Genomic DNA, 9,155 nt, shown 5'->3' with positions numbered 1-9,155 from the left:
TCTCTCTCTCTCTCTCTCTCTCTCTCTCTCTCTCTCTCTCTCTCTCTCTCTCTCGCTCTCTCTGCGCGTTTACACCGCAATTAATCTCGTGTCGACGTCTCTTTGTGAAGATCGTGGTCAGAGACTTGCTGTTAAACGCTTCTCGCGTAATACTACGTCGACCACCCGCGATTTTCCTCGTAATTTATGACCGCTGCGAACGGATTTCATTACTGACCGCGGCGAAAAAAAGCCCGGCGCAATTCGACCGACACGATGTAATGCTACGACAGCGGTATTCGCGCACGTGACGCTTGCCAACGAGTATTAATTTCGTTAAAGCCTTCCATACCGTACATCATCGTACATGGCTCACAAATGTTTTTTTTTTCTTTTTCCATTCATGAAGTCTACTTTTACCGCCGCCACGTTCGGGTCCCGAGCGATAATTAACGTTCTTCTTCTGTCCAAGTTACTTCTTGCATAGAAATATCTCCAGATTTTACCAGATACAACATAGATTCCGATTAGAATGCTCAAGTTTGTTTCAGGATTGGGTACCCTATTACGATACGAGAACTAGAAATCCCTTTCTTATCTCAAACATGAATTCTCCGCCGAGAATCGAAACAGAAAATAATATAGAAACTAGCGGTTTTTTCAATCGATACCGTGTTGATGCCCGCACGGAAATTTTTAAAACATCTCTAATTATCGTATAAATTCCGATCAAATTATCCAAATCTGAAATAGGTGTATCGTATTTCGATATCAATTGGAAATCCCACCCTTACTCGAACTGTAGCCAATTTTCTGTGATTTTATTGAAGTTTATTCTGATTTCCCAAATAAATAAAATTGAGATTTTCTTGTTAATTGGGAAACCTGAACATGTTTGCTCCGCCTAACATTTTTCTAATTTTTGTTTTATATTTAGATTAAATAAAATATCTCCGAATATAAGAATGACCGTATAATGGTCTAGATATTTTACATGACCTGTCATTACAGAATAATTTAATTTTGAATCATTACGATACATTTGAATATTTATTGTTAAAGTTAAAGTTTCTCATATACAAAGCAAAGATATAATATATAATGCTTTGTTATCAGACATAAGACATTTAAAATTTATTTTAAGAAAATATTGAACAAAATATTTAAAACAGTTTGAGTATTTAAGATTTTTAAATGTTTATGAAATAGGTATAAATACTAAAAATGTTTCAAATGTTTCGTTCATCTTAAATATAAAATGGAATCAAAAGAAAGAAAACTTTGGGAAAACATCCAGTCGAAAAAATAGAATCTATTTCGGCTTTCCACTTGGAGAAAGAGAGTCGCATTTTTAAAACATTACATTTATAATCTAATCTTCGTAGAATTTTCGATCAGATGGCTTTTTGCGAAATCGAATTAGAACCCAGATAAATTTTTACATAGTTACATTTCAAATTAGAACCTAGATAAATTTTTACATAGTTACGTTTCAAATTAGAACCTCTCTCATAGAAAGTTCTGGAATTTCATTGAAATCCCGACTTCTTAAATAAATGATGAATTCTAATTAGGAAATCTATAAAATGAACTGGATTAAAGAAGCGTAATATTTCAAAAATACGATTTTAAGTGGGAAATTCAAACAAATTCTATTTTCTCTACCAAGCGTCTTCTCAATACTTTTTTTCTTCTTTCGAATAGTATTTTATATTTACATTGAAAAATATCTGATATATACTTTGAGTATTTATATACACACTTTACAAGTATAAATAAAAACATGTGAATAACACATATATAGTGAACTGTTTTAAATATTCAATCTCTTCTTGAAAAAAAATATAAATATTTCCTATAAAATAACATATTCTACATTTTTATGTTAAATATAAAACTTTAGTAACACACATTAAACATTCAAGCGTATTGTAATTGTCTATAATTAACAGCTGATAAATTGTAAGAATGGCCTACAATAGCCCGTATATTTTAAAAAGAACAGACCTCTTATGTTTCTATAAATTATAATTATGAAAGCGCTAATTATTACTTTGTTATCTGTGTCTTCTCACTTCTTCTTTCATCTTTTCCACACAACTTTTCTTCTGCCTTTGTGTTTTCCACTTCGAATCACAACTTCAATTATTTAGAAAGTCGGGATAGATTCCAGAAAATTTTCTATAGTTAAGATAAGAATGGGATTACCAACTGATATCGCGATGAATTTGTTCGGAACAAGTTTGGATAATCTAATCGGAACCTATGCTTGGGAAAGTTTGGGAAATGTCCATACGATCCATAACTATTTTAGGAAATCAAATTGGATCCCGAGAAATTTGCAATATGGATTTTATTCCAGTTCGTTTTGCGAGACTTTGATCACTCTCGAGACTCTCACTGCAGCGTACGCTTGATTAGGCAAATGCATGAGCTGTAAACCAATGCGCAATTAAAATGAACTCGTTAAGAACGGGAAGAAAGGACGGGCGTTGCATTTTCTGAAATTCACGCGCGAGAGATATGAAAAAATCTTCACGGCGCACAGTCGGGATATAAAACATTCTTATCGTACGACAATCTATTCGTTCACGACTGAAGTTAATAGCTTGCAACTCGTTCCGCTGCACCGGCAGTAGCTCGTTAGTCGGTGTCGAGTAGAGGCAGTTAAAAAATGCAAACGTTTAATTATGGCGCGTAGCGCTCCCCCGGAGCCCCCTTTTCCTCGACCTTTGACGTTGATACGTAAGCTACGACGAGGGAAGATAAAACGGAAGCGCCGGGAAGTGTCCACCTGCTCGGGTCCGGCGGCGAGTAATACAGAGGAAAGTAAATGAAATGAAATCTTAGCGGAGATTTCTGGCATAGCGACACGTGGGTCGTCGCACGCGACTCCACTCCAAGGAGAAGGGACGTCTTTTTCAGCTCCAGAAGGCACCTCTCTCCTGACTACCCGGTCTTTCGCGCCGCGTCTCGACGTTCCGGAGACGCGAAAAAATCTCTCGTCTCCCTTCTCCCTCTATCGAGTAACGCGAGATTTCACTTCGAATTCTTCTCCGAGTTTGCAAAATTATCTCGGAGAGTCGGAGATAAAATCCGTCACAAATGTAGGTGAAAAAGGAGAAGCGCCACGGACGCGGGGAAAATATCCTCGATAGCTTCCCGGCGACACGATCGATCCGCACGTTTAACCTGTGACGCGAAACGCAAAAATAAAAAAACTGCACCTACCAGTTTCCGTACTCTTCGCGATGTCGGGAATCTCGAATTCACCGGAATTACGCCGATCTCGGAGAGACTCCGGGTGAAAATATCCGCGAGAAATACGCGAGAATCAGAAACGAGGTGTGATCGCCGGCGCGATCGGGATTACTTTTGTCGGCCTCGTCAACCGAGTTTCATCGTCGCGCGTACGTGCACTTGAACTTATTAAATTTGTTCACCCCGCACGTTCGAAAATATGGAACTTTCGTGGAAGGAGGTCGCGGGCGCGCGCGCGCGCGTCCGCGAGAAAGAGAGAGAGAGGAGAGATCCCGGCTCTTTCCGCACGGAAAAACGAGTTTGCCCCAAACTAAAAGAAAGTCCAGAAATTTCAGGTCGCGCTCAGCGCGCCACGGGCGGCGGGAGCTTACGCCGTGGATAGTCGGGACTCCGATTTTCCCGGAGGAGCCGAGGGAGGCGAGGAAGGAGGCAAAGAGGGCGAAAACTTCCTGGCCCCGAACTTTATGGAATCTCTTTGAGACCCGTAGCAACCATTCAGCCCGTGGAAGCGGCTCGGTTCGGATTTCGAAATCCCGGCGAAGATAATAATAAGTTAATCCGTCGCTTCTCCACGGCGCGCCCGAGTCGAAGTTACTCAGACGTGACGATATGGCGCGAGTTTGCGATTCTCGCGCGCGCAGCCCCTCTCTCTCTCTCTCTTTCCCCTACCGACAAATCGGCCGTCTAATTCCATTATTCGACGCCGATAAACTCGACCTAACGTGAAACGAGTTAACGCGCCATTTGGTGGCCCACGAGTGGATAAAGGTACGGCAGCGTGATCGCATTAGAAGAATCGATGAATCCGAGGACTGGGAGGTGTCAAACGTGCCACAAAGCTAACGAGTTAATCCCTGACCTCATGCGCCACTGTTTCATAGTCGTGCGAACGGCACAGAGAGACTTCGAAACAAAAAGAGAAAGAACGGAAACTTCCGGTTGGGAGAGAGATGCTTTGTCAATGTAATTATATAGTTATTGCAGTAGTTACTTCTACAATGTTGTCGATACCCACACAGCACGTAATATTGCAGAAATATTGCAGTGATATTGCAATATAGTGGTAATATTATCACAGTGAAATATTACAGAAATATTACTGAAATATTGCACTTTTATATATATCATTGAAATATTACAGAAATATTACTGCAGTATTACATACTTATATCATTGAAATATTATACATTTATATCATTGAAATATTACACTTATATATTTGCAATATTATAGTTAAATTATAGCAATATATCATATTCTAAATAAAATGGTGACATCAATTGACATATCAATTTCTTTGACATTATATACATCATTAAAACGTTATTACGGCGTCATTTGAAGTCACCTTCCCTTACAGAAATAGTATTTTTTAAAAGTTTCTTTTAAAATTTAGTATTTCGATTTGCTTAATTTGGATTTTCTTAGATTTTTTTATTTTTTTGTTTGGATTAATCATTATAACATTTTGTTAAAAATCACTGGTTCACTACATTATATCAATATTTATCGCATATCGAATGTTGTTGCATTGTTTCAATATCTATCAGCAAATTATCCAACAAACACTAAGTAAAAATTATATAACTGTTATTTGATGTTTGCTAAGTATATTATAATGTACTGTGAACACTATAAGGATACATTATATAAGCATGAATTGTAAGAACATCGTTGGAGTCATCAGAGTCACCGCGTTCGCGCTCGATCGTCAGGTTAAGCAACAGTTTAATGCGGGCAGGACATGGAGGGTGACCAGTGGTGTATACTGCTTGGGATCGAAATTATCGCTGGAAGGATTTCACGAAAGTTTGGAGTATATTTGACAACCTTCGATACGTTAGTAGTTTATGAAACATGAGAAAACTAGGAATATGTAATTATATTTTTTTAAATATTATGATTTTCTCACAGTAATATCATTGTGATTTTCACCATTATATTACTGTGATGTATTTGCCGCGGACATTTTAATATTACTGTGATATCTTAGTAATGTTCCAGCATTATTTCTGTTATATTCCCTAATATTGCAATGAAAATATGATATTGCTGTGATATTTCTGCGATATTACGTGCTGTGTGGGTAAAATAACTTTATATACGTGTTGCCACTTTTTTTGTTAAATTAAGACATCACAAGTTATACACATCTCAGTTTCTATCATATGCAACGCCAGGCCTTTTGACTTTTACCACCTTGAATACTTTCGTAATATGAGAGCAAAAGGAAAATTTATCTAACAGATTACATGACACAGAAGTTAACGTCTTATGGTGGTAACACTTTCTCCCTAAGTGCAGTAATATTGAAGATCTGAAAGTTATCTTTGTTTTTTTTTTCTTTTAAATGAAATGTTACATCTATTTTAAAGTTTATTGTTACATTCTTTTAACGTGTTGTAATGTTTGTTATTTTTTAATGTTTGTTAATATTTGTTGAATTTAATGTAATTTAATTTTGAATTTAATGTTTGTTAATTTGATTGTTGTTAATAAGATTGTTTATGTAATGGTTTATTGTTATTTTTTTTAGTGGAATGTTGCGTTCATTTTTTATAACGGCTATTCAGGATAATGAAATAATCTATGACAAAAAATGACACAAGATCGATAAAACTTAGTTATGACAAAAAATATTTTATTAACGCGTGATTACATATAAATGAGGGAGGTTTATATTTAAAGAAAACCAGATGGCATATTTTTTAGAATTTCGAGATTACAATTTCTCAAACAACTAATTGTTGTAATTAACTGTACTTGATGGAGACAATCTTCTTCTATGTTTCTACGCAACGATCCTGTGAACCGTGTATTCTTTTTTGTGATAACCGAAATACGAACATCTGAAATGTGGCCCTGGCATCGGATCAAGCACTAACTCAAAATAAAATCACATATAAAATACATGTGTATCCTAATTAATAAGTCCAAGAGCTCTTTGAAAGGTCTTTACAGTCCTATTAGATCTTTAAGTAATATCTACAATGAGAACTTATGTTATAAGACTTAAGCTTTAAACCTTAAGCCGTAAGAAATTGACCAATCGCAGTCAAATATGAGGAAAATAATCGATGTGATTCAATTTTTTATGGTTTAAGGTTTAGAGTTTAAATCTATGGCTTAAGTTCTAATTTTAGACACGGTTTGAAGGGGATGTTGAAGTCCATGACGAACCTGAAAAATGTCGATAATGCAAAGACGATCGTCACACACTAATACAATCAGGTTGTCCTTTTCATATTTCTTATAGTACATACAGAATTTACGTAAATGTGTGTTATTTTGTTTTATTATATTTAGCGGAAAAGCTAACCACGCATATGTAAAAGTCTTTCAGGAAACTTTTCCGACATTCTTAAACTGAGAGAAACACAAAGGTACAACAATATTCTTCAAAATTTCTCTGAGCGGAGCAAAACTCGCGTTCAGTATATATAAGCTACAAATCTTTGTTTTCAGGAAAATATTGACTTTAATTGACAGTGTCTAACAGGCTGATTGACACTCCAAATGTCAACTCTGAAATTTTTTATCGTTTTTGTCAAGCATTCAACAATGCTCCAATTCATTCTCGTATTTTTATCATGTAAAAGCATATGTAATTCTGCACAGCAAATAGAACGTAAATTTTATAAAAAAAAATCAATATTTCGCCCGTAAAGATTTCGTAAATCTTTTAATTTCGTAAATGAAAGAAAAGTATCTGCGTTCCAAAAGGATCATTTGCGATTTCATTTTCACTATTCCTTCAACAATAAATACATAAACACAAAGCATATAACCGACAATACTCTTTGAGCCAAATAAATCTGGTCTCCTCTATGGAAAGTGATCGAAATAATGATCATTGGTGTTAATGCAAAACAAGTGTTATGAAACTACCGTTACCATATAATTTTTGTTAAATAAATTTTAGGTTGCCTGTTTACTAAATTGTTAAGATAATTTTGTTAGATAAATTGTTACGTAAATTTTTCTTCTATTTTCATATTTCGAAGATATTCAAGAGAATAATGTATTGTCATATGAATAGCTATTGCCTTTATATCAAATATAATGTGTACTTATTTTTTTACATATATATTTTATTTATTTATGTGTTATGTTATAATTTACTTTATTATATTAGTAAAAGTAGTAAAAAACGTTTAAAAATATCTTTCTCTCTCTTTTTAACTATCCGCTTTAACCACCCAATAAACGAAATCGATATACAACGAGATTATGCAGGTTGAGTGAGTGCCCCGACCCTCCCTTTGTACCAATCTCGGGAATTAATTCCTCTCTAATTTCACGTCCTCTCACGTTCGACGAACGTCGCGTCGCGATCGACTCCGTTTAATTTCGTTAGCGACTACGTACGGTACCTACCTAGCTGTCAGCGCGGTCGCGTAATCACGGGAGTTTTCGGCACGAGCAATCAAGCAGTTGATTGAGACGCAACTTAGAATCGGCTTAGCGTAACGCAAATCGGTGGCGACGCGATGAATCACACGCGGAGGATGAAGTAACTGCCCCGTAACTCCCGATAATAAACACTAGCCGGGCGTTTCGCCGACCGCGACGGCAGGCAGGCAATCGCGGGAGACGGAAAATCCGGCAGACATAAAATCGCGGATAACACACTCGACCGTAATGGTGGCGAGGCGGTGGGATCGGCCGCCGAAACTCCCATCGCGGCTAATAACGAGCCGAATTTCCGATTCGCCGACCGAGCTTATTGAACCATTACCGCGGCACGCGTCAACGGCTCCGCGCTCTCCGCTGGCAAATCGACTATTTAATTTCGTTATCGACGCGTCAATAAATTCGATGTAATGCGAGCCGGCCGACAGTTAATTTCGGGCTGCGGCGCTTCGCTCCTCTCGGCTCCGCGCGACGGGTGATTGACGAAATGAAAATCGGTCAAGTCAATTGATGGACGTGCCATCGAGTCGATCTCGCGACGTGATAATTGAAGCCCCGGATTTTGTTGCGACCGACCGCGAATACGAATCAACGACGCGCGATTTCTCGGATCTCCTCTCTCTCTCTCTCTCTCTCTCTCTCTATATATATATATATACTTGTACATTAAGTCAAACTGAACGAAAAAGTCCCCTACCATTTTGCAAATAACAACATAGATTTTTAGAATATTAATTAAAGAAAATTTGCATTATGGTACATAATCATGTAACAATTTTCTCTGATTAATATCTAAAAATCTATATTGTCATTTGTAAAATTGTAGAGGACTTTTTTGTTCAGCTTGACTTAATGTACAAGTATATAACGATAGTCGGCGCAACTGCAGCTCATCTACTGTATCGCGCATTATCATTCACCAATCTTTTTTAATTAATATCTCGACTATTATTGAGAATATCTCAAAATGGTATAGGACTTTTGTGTTCATCTCAATCTGCTCTACGTCCTCACGAGAGATTGTGAAGGTGATACGGGACACCCTGTATATATATATATATATATATATATATATATATATATATATATATATATACACACCCTGAGAGAAAAAAATAATTGATCTAACTAGATTTATAGTTATTTTTGATCCCAACCATATTTTTTGGTTGTTCTAACACGCTAATAGTAGTAATAACATAGATATAAGGTTATTATCCCTAATATTGTAGTAGAATTTAATAAAAAATAGTTTCCTCGAGCATAATTTATAGTAATCATTTTTTCTGAAATTATAGTTACAAATACCAAATATTTTTTCCTCAATATATATATATATATATATATATATATATATATATATATATATATATATTTCTGTTTCCTTCTCCCTCTTTCTTTCTATATGTATATTTCTCTTTCCCTCTCCCCCCTCCTTCTCTCCCTCCCTCTCTCTCTCTCTCTCTCTCTCTCTCTCTCTCTCTCTCTCTCTCTCTCTCTCT

The 9,155-nt window shown here is 36.4% G+C and overlaps 1 protein-coding gene across 4 annotated transcripts in view; it reads left to right on the top strand.

Moving 5' to 3' along the window:
* Positions 1-9,155, top strand: part of LOC116849070 (protein vein) — a 934,475-nt gene that overhangs the window by 642,549 nt on the left and 282,771 nt on the right. The gene's annotated exons all lie outside the window — the stretch shown is intronic.

The sequence above is a fragment of the Odontomachus brunneus genome, unplaced genomic scaffold (assembly GCF_010583005.1).
Source record: "Odontomachus brunneus isolate Ranch 3 - 2012 unplaced genomic scaffold, Obru_v1 Obru_scaffold_105, whole genome shotgun sequence".
Classification (NCBI taxonomy): Eukaryota; Metazoa; Arthropoda; class Insecta; order Hymenoptera; family Formicidae; genus Odontomachus; species Odontomachus brunneus.
The sequence above is the reverse complement of the archived record's forward strand: the minus strand, read 5'-3'. Positions and strand labels throughout refer to the sequence as shown.